We start from the raw sequence: 13,611 nt of genomic DNA, 5'->3' as shown, positions 1-13,611 counted from the left end.
CAAAATAATATTTGGTTATTATTTTGTATAGGTTTGCTTGTGCTACTTTTGTTTTTCTTTGAGCTCATTTTGTCTTTGTGTGCCGCCACCCCCTTATGGAGTGGTGTTTGGTTATGTTAATGTACTGCTCTTTTGCCCATGCCAGATGTTTTATGCCATAGGAAGTCTATGCTATCAAGTAATAGACTTGCAATGGCATTGCTGGTTATTGTGGCTTAATAAATTGCTTTTCAAATAAAAAAAAATAAAAAGCTTTTCCAAAACCTGTTGAATATGTTATTGATGTCATAATCTTTTGCCAGCTTCTCCTTTGACATGTTTGAAGGATTACCCAAGAAAAGGTGAAAAGCTCACCTTATCACCCATTGGCACTTCGGCTGCCACTACAGATTCACTCGGTCGTATATATTGCTCTTAGATACTCAGGCACTTGTAGTAGTGCGACTATGGAATGGTCACTAAGATTTATCATCACAATGATAACAGTGCATCACTATTTAGCAGTGGGTCCATATCATCAAGCTATCCATGCTTAGGGGGTGCATAGGGCCTACATACAAGTGGACCCCTATTCTATAGATAGTTGGGATTGAATTATTACGGAATTGTATAGTGAAAATAATTGTGGAAATGAATAGACTTATTACTCTAATTGTGTGGAAATAATTGTGTGAATGGATTGACAGATTTCCCTAAACCATGTTCCGTCCATAAAGCAAACATCTTAATTGAATCCTTTCATGAGTGGATTCAATGCAACTAATTTTTACTCTATCAGGAGATACTTCTAACAGATTTATGGGTTTGCTCTTCATTTATTAGAGCTCACGATTAGCAAGAAAACCTGTAATTTTTTGGTGAGTGGTTGAGTATCTGAACATATGTACTTCACCAAAAAATGCACAGTTCTGGCAGATGAGAACCGGCCCACGTCTCCTAACCATCCAGTCTGCTAAAGGTTGCCGATTATTAAAGCCAACTTCCCGGTTTGGATCATCATTGAATTCTCCTTATGTTCCTTTGGAAATTTTTTGTTAAACAGAGATTCTGGCCAATTGTTAGTGTTGAATCGTTTTATTATTTGAATTTTACATAGAAAGTTCATTCTCTGTTTGATATTTCATTTCTGTTTGTTTCCTCGGTGACTGCAAATTAAGGTTCCATGAAATAAGTTGTAGAAAGAATGATGGTACTAATCATGCCTCCTTTTATTTTCACACAGACAGTTAATAAATTGGAAAAAAAAATGGCTTAATTTGATAACAAATTAATAGTAAGCCACATCTTTTTTTTTTTAAAGGTAAAAGTTCATTAATTAATGAAACATTTCCCGGAAGGAACAGCCAAAAATCTGCAGCGTAGGAGCTCTTAAAAAAGCAGCAACCCATATGCAGAAAAAAATACGAAGAAAATACAAACTAGACTCAACTTCAGCTAGACCAAAACCAAAACAAAAGATCAACAAGGCAAGCGAGATAAAGACTAAACTCAGACTTAATATTGTATTGCTAGGATTCAACCTCATGCTCAAACATGAAAACAATCAATAAATTAAAAATGCAGTAAAAAAATAAACTAGCATTTAATCAGAGAAACAGTCGAATGCTACAAGATCAATATTTGTGTTGTTAATGTAATTTCAAATTAATTATGAACATTCATAAGTTTAAGAGTTATGTACCTTGCTCTAAATATCATAATCAAAAGCCAATTAAATCTAATACGCTTGTGATGAAGCAAGTAACCTAAAAAAAAAAATAAAATGGTCTAAAATTCTATAGTCAAAATCTTTGCTTCTTCATCTTTAGGATTTGTCAAATCTTTAGTCATTCAAATGTTTGGCCTTTAACAGTAATCCACACAGTGACTGAATAAGACCTTTTCAAAAGTAGGATTTTATTCGTGCTAGCAAGTTTTGTTTCTAAAACAAAAAGACCAAAAATTCTTACCGAATCTTATTTTTGTCAAACAAAAAAAACTATTTTTCTGTTCTTATTTTTATGAAACGGCTAAAAAATAGTTGAAGGCTTCGAGTTTTAGTTGGCTAACATATAACATATTTATATAGCCAAACTAAGTTGTAACCCTAGATACAACAGTTGTATTTTAATTTAATTAAGTCCTTGTGAACTTAATTAATTTCTCACTTTATTTTAGTCTATTCCAATTAAGTCCAACTTAATTGATTATCCTTATTTAATCTCAACCATGTCACTTAATGTGTGTGACTTATTAGACTTCTAACATGTTAGCAATAAATATAAATCCTAATCAAATATCAATTTGATAATTGATATATATATATACCATGAGCGACATCTAGCAGTACATTATGACCACCCAAATGTTAGACAGTCAATTAAAAAATTTGACGAAGCCCTTCAGTGATAAGACTCTTAGTGTAGTATGGTATTTTATCAAATATCCCAGTTATGTCATTAAGCATGGCTCGATGTCTACTTATGCAATTTCATATTAGTTCTTATAATTCATGACTAACTTTATGAACTTAGGAAAATAATGTTCCTCAAATTCATCATGCTTTGCCCAAAGACTTTATACAAGTTAATCAATAATTCATAACAAGTGAGATACATCCCCTCACATCACTTGAGGTGATGAATCCTCTCTTGACCACTCATTCACCTTCGCATGCTTCATGGCATACCCAAAAACACTGTAAAGGCATCTAGTTGATTCTAGACTAGCAGAAGTGAAATCAAAGTATGTCATTCCCCATACAAGATGACTTGGTATCTCAAGTCTAAGGACTATTTGCACGATTATCACATGAGAACATATTCCATAGACACTTGAGTGAAATACCAAATGGAGTTATCATAGCAGGTCATGTTCAGTGAACTTGTTCGTTAACAAGCACCCATATGTTATCCTTGAGTATCCCATATACTTCAATCTATAACATCGATTGCTTACTTTCTAAGTAAGGAGGCTTAACATGTAGCAGTGTTTGAGTATTGTCAATGCCCTATCTTGACAATACAATGACCAGGAACAATTTTAGGAATATGGTTTTGATGCATAGTGATCTCTTAATTGTAACAACATTACAATTCTCTTACGAGGCCTTTATGTTCCATAGGCTTTATCCAATTAGTACTTAATAACTCCTTATTATTGCACTAACATGAAGAAAAACTTTTATCACATATTTTTATGCGATTAAGTATCCATTAAATGATAATATATCCCTTGTTCAATTTAAATGACCCTATGGCATATTCCAACATGTAGTTGGAAGGAGACACGCATCAAGATGGTGTTAACTATGATTTGATGTAGGCGCAATTGCAAAGCATTTCAAAATCAAGTTCTGGCTAATTTTTCCCTCATCTGGTATCCTAAGGTATGCTTAAACAGTAATTTCAAGCAACAGATTCCGCTTTGGAACAGCCAGAAGAAGACAAAAATAAAAAAAGAATACCAGTTATGGAACATTAGGAAGCTGTGTAAAACTAGTTCATATCTTGTGATGTTGCTGGTGCTTTCTTGAAACGAACAGTTGAAGTTGTACCCCACCCCCCATAAAAAATGGCTTTTTTGAAATGCGAACTAGACAGCATGGCCGATGCTTTTTTATCTTACAAGACATTACTTTGCCCATTTTACATTTTTTTTGTTTTATTTTATTTAAAAAAAAGAAATCTGATTTAGTTACATCAATCACTGAATCAAATGTATGAATGCATTAAAAGTAACTTTAGACTTGATAAAAGATACATTTAACAACTTTGTCATGAATGATAGAATTATTTATTGCTGTCATCACTTTTCCACTAATTCCTAATAGGTCCTCCATGGTTTTATATATGCTGCTCTAATATTATCAATCGTAAGGATTTTCATGATGCATAAGTTAGAATTATATATCAACAGAAGTCTTTAACAATTGTGTAGACACTTCAGATGGCATATTGGTTTTAGTGTTAACAAAATTATTTTTAAAAAAATTTGCTTTATAATATTCAATTTTGATTTTAAATTGTTCTTACTTTTTGTTTGTTTTATATCATCCATTGATGTATCATAAATTGATTCAATATTGAATATTATATTTATGAATAAATTGATAAATTTTATTTTTAAATCATTTATTTTTTTATCGAGTGACTTAAATAGTAAAAACAAAAATATAAGGAAAAATATTGTTATTCTAACTTTCACTAGTTGCTTTTTAACTTGAAAATGCAATGGAAGGATGAGAAAAACATGCTTATACACTTTTCCAGCAATTTCCTGGTTCCTCTCCTTTCTATCGTCTTGAAGCTTTTCCCTTAATAATGCTAAGTGCCATTTCATCACAAACGGCTTGGTTTTGACATGAATTCTTACTTTTGAGCTATCTCTCTTTTTCTTGGAAAAAAAATAAAAAGAAAAAGTTATCTTTTTGATGACGACTTCAACATGTGAAAATCATTGTGATTCCTTAAAGTTGCTTTGACGAAGGCCTGAATTAGCTATAATCTACAATAAAGAAACCATTTATTCAATAACTTTTTAGTTTTATTATCGTGTCAGGTGAGTTAAACAGTAATGAGTTGCGATTTTAAGATGAATTAGTTTTGTGTCTCTACTGAGATTTGGGTCAAATTAGCATATCCCGATAAGCTTAAAATAAAAATAGACATCAAATGAGAAATCAAGAAAAATATGCAAATCCTTCTAACGTCTCAGATGGGGTAGGATACTGCAGCCTTGATGCTATTTCATTCTAACACGGCACATTCGCTTTTCTTTTTTATTCCATTAATTTAATTTTGATTTCAATCATATATTTTCAAGTTGACAAGACTTGACTTGAAATTCATTAATATAAAACAATTTAAAACATTTTGCAACAGACTTGAAAAAGAGATGTCTCCACTTCTCAGGTACTTCATTTTTCAATTTAAAGGTAGTGTAGGTAATGTCAATGTTCGAAAAAGTATAGCATTTAAAAAGCTAAAATATCTTATTGAGCTTGACACTAAATCAAATACTAACATCCTAAACAACAAATTAAAATGGGTAATAATGGAAAAAAACAAAGTGTAAAGAACTTGTTAATTAAATTTGTACTTGTATAATAAACGGTTTTATAGTTAAAGTGTTGATGGAAACTATGAATCAAGTTGCAGAAATCCAATTATTATTATTTATATTCTATATTTTCCAACAATAATTAATGCATGAAGAAATAATATTAAAGAAATGAAAAGGGAAAAAAATACAAACAACTCAAAACAATGTTAACCTTTTGTTTATTTAGATATTGAAAATTAAAAATTTGATGAAAAAGGTAGTAGTACATACTTTTATTATAATAATTTGAAATAAGAATTTTGATCTCTAATTTGAGGCCAAGAACCACAATTTAATATACATAAATAGGTACACACAAATTATGTAATGTGATTGTTAATTACTTTTAGTGTATTTTTGAGTGTAACAGGCTTCAATATCAAGGTTGATGCCAAATGACTAATTTATACAACAATTAAGCATAAAAAAATTTTAATTATTGTTTAAATTAATAAATTATTAATTTAGTGGTAAAATGATATCTCAGTTAATTAATAAATTTTTGTGATCTCAAAATTATTAATTTATAAATATTTAATTGTATCTCAAGTTTGAATTGTTAAAATATTCATTTGACTTTTCAATTATGATCGTTAAAAACTTATTGTACTTCTTTGCCAATAAAAAATATTTAAAAAAGATTTGGCTTGAATGTTTAAAAGATATTGTGTTAAACAAAAGACTTAAATAAGTTAAAAGAGCACAAATCACGGAGACTTGAAATGATTTTTTTTATAATTAAGAGAAGGGAGATTCGAATCCTACTTTTTAAGCAAAGGATCATGCACTAACCAATGAACTAAATGCATGATTTTCGAAGACTTGAAATGATTTGTATTGTGCTTTCTTCAAAACTTTCTCTCTTTTACGTGGAGTACTAAGGTACTTAATATTGCACTTGGAACGAGACATGAATCATGATGGTGTTAACTATGATCTGATGCAAGAGCAATTGCAAAGCATTTCAAAATCAAGTTCTGACTAATTTTTCGCTCAGCTGGTATCCTAAACCTAAAGTATGCTTCAACAGTAATTTCAAGCAACAGATTCCGTTTGGAATAACCAGAAAAAAAAAAGAATACCAATTATGGAACATTAAGAAGCTGTGTAATTGCTAGTTCATATCCTATGATGTTGCTGGTGCTTTCTTGAAAAGAACAGTTGAAGTTGCACCCCGACCCCCCATAAAAAAGGGCATTACTGAAATGTGAACTGGACAGCATGGTTGATGCTTTTCTATCTAGCAAGACACTACTTTACTCATTTTTCGGTTTCCTTAGTTTTTATTTTATTTTATTCAAAGAATAAGCTATTGAGAATTTTCGGTGGAAAAGAGGTGAGGGGAGCTGTCGGCTAATTGAGAGATAAGTCCCCTTTCTGTTTTTCTTCCTCTATTGCGACTTCTGTGTGTTTCCCTGGACTGACTGGTGAAACGAATGGTTGGTTTAGTGGTGTGAATCCTCTGGGGATGCTTTTGTATTGCTTTGTTGGAGCTCTTGTGAATGCTGACAGAGTGTGGATCTGTTCCTTTTGTGGATCTATTGCAGGTTGGCTAGTGTGAATTCTGTATAGGTATTGGCTTTTGTTCTAGAATTACTTTCTTAAACACATAAAACTATATGTACATGTAATGCACCTATATAATCACCTATAATACTAATGGAGGATGAAGAAACTAGCAATACAAGTAGCTTGCTTAAGAAATTATATGCTCACAAACCATGTCTACAGAAACATATCTAAGATTTAATTTTTTTTCTGATGAGTATGCAATTTTATTGTAATGTGTCAAAGTCAAAATAACTTTAGGCTTAAAATTACAAAGAAGTAAAATAAAAGCAAAATAAACCCCAAACAGCATAAAACCAAAAAAAGTTATAATATTTTCATATGTTGCTTTATTATTATATTAATTTATTAATTAAATTAATATAGTTAAATGTGATACATGACTACTTTCTAACTCTGATTGTAGAGTTTAAAAATTTCATTGACGATGCATATAAAAATAATTTTTAAATCTACATTCTCTTCTTTATTTTGTAACGAAAAATATTGTTATTCTAACTTTTAGTAGGTGCTTTTTTACTTGAAAAAGCAATGGAAGGATGAGAAAAAGCATGCTTATACACTTTTCCATCAATTTACTGATTCCTCTCCTTTCTATCATCTTGAACCTTTTCCTTTAATATTGTTAAGTGCCATCCAGTCACATACGGCTTGCTTTTGACATGAATTCTTACTTTTGCAATATCTCTCTTTTTCTTGGAAAAATAATAAAAAGAAAAAGTTATCTTTCTGGTGATAACCCCAAAATGTGAAAATCATTATAATTTCTTAAAGTTTCTTTGAAGAAGGCCTGAATTAGCTGTAATCTATAATAAAAGAATTCCTTTATTCAATAACTTTTAATTTTTATTATCACATCAAGTGATGAGTTAAGCAGTAATGAGTTGCAATTCTAAAATGAATTAGTTTTGTGTCTTTACTGAGATTTGGGTCTAATTAGCGTATCCCAATAAACCTAAAATAAAAGTAGACATCAAATGAGAAATCAAGAAAAATAGGCAAATCCTACTAACGTCTCAGGTGGGATAGGATATAGCGGCCTTGATCCTTTTCACTCTAACACGGCACATATACTTTTACTTTTTATTCCATTAATTTAATTTTGATTCCAGGCATAAATGTTCAAGTTGAGAAGACTTGACTTGAAATTCATTAATAGAAAACAATTTAAAAGATTTTGCAAAGACTTGAAAAAGAGATGTCAGGTGAGTTGCGATTTTAAGATGAATTAGTTTTGTGTCTCTACTGAAATTTGGGTCTAATTAGCACATCCCGATAAGCTTAAAATGAAAATAGACACCAAATGAGAAAGCAAGGAAAATATGCAAATCCTTCTAACTGTCTCAGATGGGATAGGATACAGTGGCCTTGATGCTTTGCTTTCTAACACGGCACATACGCTTTTCCTTTTTATTCCATTAATTTAATTTTGATTCTAGACATAAAGTTTCAAGTTGAGAAGACTTGACTTGAATTTCATTAATAAAAAACAATTTAAAACATTTTGCAAAGACTTGAAAAAGAGATGTCTCCACTTCTCAGGTACTTCATTTGTCAATTTAAAGGTGGTATAGGTAATGTCAATGTTCGAAAAAGTAAAGCATTTAAAAATCTAAAATATCTTATTGAGCTTAATACTCAATCAAATACTAACATCCTAAACAACAAATTAAAATGGGTAATAATGGAAAAAACAAAGTGTAAAGAACTTGTTAATTAAATTTGTACTTGTATAATAAACGGTTTTATAGCTAAAGTGTTGATGGAAACTATGAATCAAGGTCCAGAAATCCAATTATTATTATTTATATTCTATATTTTCGAATGATAAGTAATGAATGAAAAAATAATATTAAAGAAATGAAAAGGGAAAAAATACAAACAACTCAAAACAGTTGTAACCTTTTGTTTATTTAGATATTGAAAATTAAAAATTTGATGAAAAAGGTAGTAGCACATACTTTTATTATAATAATTTGAAATAAGAATTTTGATCTCTAATTTGGGGGCCAAGAACCACAATTTAATATACATAAATAGGTATATACAAATTATGTAATGTGATTGTTGCTTTAAGTGAACTTTTGGGTGAAACAGGCTCCAGTATCAAGGCTGATGCCGAATGACTAATTTTTACGACAATTAAGCATAAAAAATTTAATTATTATATAAATTAATAAATTATTAATTTAATGATAAAATAATATTTCAATTTAATAATATTTTTTTATGATCTCAAAAGTATTAATTTATAAAAATTTAATTGCATCTCAAGTTTGAATCATTAAAATATTCATTTGACTTTTCAATTGTGATTGTTAAAAACTTGTTTTGCTCCTTTGCCAATAAAAAATACCTAAAAAAGATTTAGCTTGAATGTTTAAAAGATATTGTGCTAAACAAAAGACTTAAAAAAGTTCAAAGAGCACAAATCACGAAGACTTGAAATGACTTTTTTTATATAATTAAGAGAAGGGAGACTCGAACTCTACTATTTAGGACCAAAAAAGTTATAATATTTCCATATGTTGCTTTGATTATTATTAATTTATTAATTAAATTAATATAGTTAAATCTAAATCATGACAACTTTTTAACTCTGATTGTAGAGTATAAAAATTTCATTGACAATGTATATAAAAATAATTTTTAAATCTACATTCTCTTCTTTGTTTTATGACGAAAAATATTGTTATTCTAACTTTTATTAGGTGCTTTTTAACTTGAAAAGGCAATGGAAGGATGAGAAAAGCATGCTTATACACTTTTCCATCAATTTACTGATTCCTTTCCTTTCTATCATCTTTAACCTTTTCCTTTAATACTGTTAAGTGCCATCCCGTCAGACACAGCTTGCTTTTGACATGAATTCTTACTTCTGAAATATCTTTCTTTTTTTTGAAAAATAATAAAAAGAAAAAAATTATCTTTCTGGTGATAACCCCAAAATGTGAAAATCATTATAATTTCTTAAAGTTTCTTTGAAGAAGGCCTGAATTAGCTGTAATCTACAATAAAGAATTCCTTTATTCAATAACTTTTTATTTTTATTATCACATCAAGTGAGTTAAACAGTAATGAGTTGCAATTCTAAAATGAATTAGTTCTGTGTCTCTACTGAGATTTGGGTCTAATTAGTAGATCCCAATAAACCTAAAATAAAAGTAGACATCAAATGAGAAATCAAGAAAAATATGCAATTCCTACTAACGTCTCAGATGGGATAGGATGCAGCGGCCTTGATGCTTTTCATTCTAACACGACACATATACTTTCCCTTTTATTCCCTTAATTTAATTTTGATTCCAGGCATAAATTTTCAAGTTGAGAAGATTTGACTTGAAATTCATTAATATAAAACAATTTAAAAGATTTTGCAAAGACTTGAAAAAGAGATGTCTCCACTTCTCAGTTCATTTTTCAATTTAAACGTAGTTGGTAATGTAAATGGTTGAAAAAAGTAAAGCATTTAAAAAAGTGAAAAAAAAACTTGTTAATTAAATTTATACTTGTATAATAAACGATCTTTAGTTAAAGTGTTGATGGAAATTATGAATCAAGTTTCAGAAATCCAATTATAAAGAACTGGAAAGGGGGAAAAATGCAAACAACTCAAAACAATGTCAAACTATGTGAGCAGTAAGGTCTTATCTTTGTTCAGATTCCTTTCGCCAAGCCGAATTTTATGCCAATGGGAGTCTTTGGAAGCTTCAGCTAGAGACTATCATTGGTATATCGGTTGTTAGGCTAATAAAATCCTCTTTTTTTAATTTGAAAAATGGTAGTAGTACATACTTTCATTGTAATAATTTGAAAAATTAAGAACTTGAAATAAGAATTTTGATCTCTAATTTTGAGGCCAAGAATCACAATTTAATTTACTTAAATAGATATAACTCTTAACTAGATATTATAGTCTAACTAGGTAATAGTACTATATAATAGTATTGAAAAACAACTGTATGAAACAGATTGAATTTAAATGTGTGCTTTCTAATAGGTAATAGTATTATATAACTAGAACATTCAACACGCTTTTTTGGATTTCTTTTTGGGATATAAACATCTAGGAGTTTGCAATGATTTTTACATATAGTTTTAACCACCTTCAATCTACTCCTTGTGGGAGATTATTTACGAACACGGTTGTTAGGTCCGATTGCCCATGCCTTTTCTAACGTGTCTGGTGCATTTTGCCCTACACGTTTGTTGGGGTCAAGTTGTAGTCGATTCTAGAATAGAATCAAACTGACTCAACTGGCACCTCTTGCAAATTAGTATTCGAAATTCTTGTTGTAAACTTACGGATCTTTTATCCATGTTAGAGTAATAATTAAGAAAGATTTGACCCCAATTAGACATGTTCTTGGAAGAGGCTTCTGATGCCATGCTTGACGGGTGCACTTACTCATTTTGACAAAGTTGTGAGAAGAATTATAGTGGGAATGAGACCGAAGTTAAGACCATTTTATGATCTGATGGAGGATCAAAACATTAGAAATTAACTATTTGGTATTTTTTTTAAAGAGAACAATTTATTCTGACGTATACTACTTATTTTCCCCTATGTTATTTTAATTTGTAAAAGAAGCTTCAACAATGATTTCAAGCAACACATTCTGTTTTTTGGAGAAACATTGAGACGACCTAGGAATTTCTTATTGAAGATTGCCTACACTATTATGGAACATCAACAAGTAAAATTCAGTGTTGATGGTGTGCGTAGCAATCACTGGCATAATTAATACCTCCAATTGATTATTAATTTTGCTTAATATGTGATTAGGCCTCACTAGTAGTTGTTAATTACTGGCTGCATGATTCAAATCGTAGTTTGCAATAAATCAAGAACATGTATTCTTCAGTTCTTTCTCCTTAAAGGGCCAAAAGTCCAAAAGAACATGTATTAATAATCAATATGTTAAACAAAGGAATCTAAGAGTATGTCCAGGCAGACAGTAAAATATAAACACCTAAGCAAAGAGCTTGTAATTTTTTTTCACAAGAATTATGTTAGATGTGTATAACATTTAATTAAAATAAATTTTGTTGGGGATATGGTTGACAAAGATTTTCTTTTGTTTTCTAGAATTTGGATGAAGTGAATGACCAAGACTTGCTTGTTTTTTTTTTTTTTTTGGAATTTTGGATGAAGTGGTCAACAAGTCTAAATTAAGTCATTGCTCAAAGACTTGAGCTCACAATGCTTGACTAGTTGGCAGTTTTCCATTCTATGGTTTTAAAATTATACTATATTTCCTGCTTTAATTTATATCATACATAAAAAAAAGATACTATGTTTTTACTTTATAAATACCATTTTGAGATATTTCTGACCTACGTGTATATTCTAGAAGAAATTTTAAAGAAGTTTACACTTGAGCATTTGTTTCCTGATATCTTAGTTTTATGAATTATTGAATAGTAAGGTAAAATTATAAAAAAATTCCATAAAATATTTGTTACTGTACATTAATATTTTTGAAGAAGTTTTAATTTGATTGACCAAAAATATGAAAAAGATTTTTGATTCATAATTTCATCTAAAACACCAAATGAACTTTCCACTTAAACCAAAAATTTTAAAATTTTGACAACGAAATATATTGTTTCTGCTTTTTCAGTAGAAAATCACTTCTATAAACTAAGTCAAACGCTCACTTAGGATTCTTTTATTTTTTGGGCCAACATTTAAAAAAAAATTATGAGATGTTTTATTAATGAAGGAAATATGTAAAATCCTGATTTCAAGATATTATACCTTTGTAGTGCAGAATATCCTAAAATTAGTAACGTTGCCACCTATAAGGAAGCTTACAACAGATCAGAAAAACCCACCTTCTATACAAACCATCTTTACGCAATATTTGATTTGAAATAGGAGTTACCTCTCCTTATGTAATTCTTATGTAATTGTGTACTATATGTATAAAAAAATTAAATTGATATTATAATAAATTTTATAAATAAAAATACTTTTTTTTGGCCTTTAGATATGTCAATAAAAATGAATAAAAAATGGTAACATTGCTCTTTAAGAATTCTCTCCAATATGCCAAGTGGTAAATTTTCTTTCACTGTGGAAGGGTGCATGTGGAAATAGATCCTAACACAATTTTGACAATTTCAATATATATATTGAAAAAGAAACATAATCTTTTCCACATGTAATTCAAAAGTTTTCCTTTCACAGGTTCCTACACGTTTGTTAAGGTCAAGTAGTAGTCAAGTCTAGAATAGAATCAAACTGGGTCAACTAGTCAAATCTTGCAAATTAGTATTCGAAATTCTTGTTGTAAACTTACAGATCTTAAGTCCATTTAGAGTAATAAATAAGAAAGATTTGACCCCAATTAAACATATCCTTAGAAGAGGCATTTGATGTCGATGATGAAGACTTCCTTTCGGTTTTTTGAGAATTTTGGATGAAGTGGTGGACGAAGAATTGCTTTTGGTTTTTTTGAGAATTTTGGATGAAGTGGTTGACGAAGACTTGCTTTTGTTTTTGAGAATTTTGGATGAAGTGATTAACGAAGACTTACTTCTGGAATTTCGGATGAAGTGGTCGACAAAGACTTTATCTCACTACGCTTGACTAGTTAGCAGTTTTCCATTCTATGGGTTTGGAATTATAGTGGATTTCTTGCTGTAATTTATTCATACATAATTATTTTTTTCGAAAATTATTTATTATTATTAAAATGAAGCAGGGGTAATCCCATCACAGAAATGAAGCTAATAATGAACATGCTATGAACCAACATATTAACCATTAGACTGTCCTAATAAGAAATGGAAACAAAGTAACCCACCACCAAAAACCAATGATGAAAAACCACAAGAGCTTAAATAATCACCCACTTTCCCAAACAGTACTGTTACTTATAATAATACCCAACCAGAATGCTTAACCATAGAAGCTAAGTAATACTTTAGCATTTGGCTCATTGGTTGGTGTAT

General features: G+C 29.8%; 1 pseudogene; it reads left to right on the top strand.

The window, feature by feature from the left end:
- LOC18594203 overlaps window positions 1-6,654 on the top strand; it is a 92,043-nt pseudogene extending 85,389 nt beyond the window's left edge.

This window comes from Theobroma cacao, chromosome 7, assembly GCF_000208745.1.
Source record: "Theobroma cacao cultivar B97-61/B2 chromosome 7, Criollo_cocoa_genome_V2, whole genome shotgun sequence".
Taxonomy (NCBI): Eukaryota; Viridiplantae; Streptophyta; class Magnoliopsida; order Malvales; family Malvaceae; genus Theobroma; species Theobroma cacao.
Note: the sequence above shows the minus strand (reverse complement) of the source record. Positions and strands in the feature narration are given on the sequence as shown.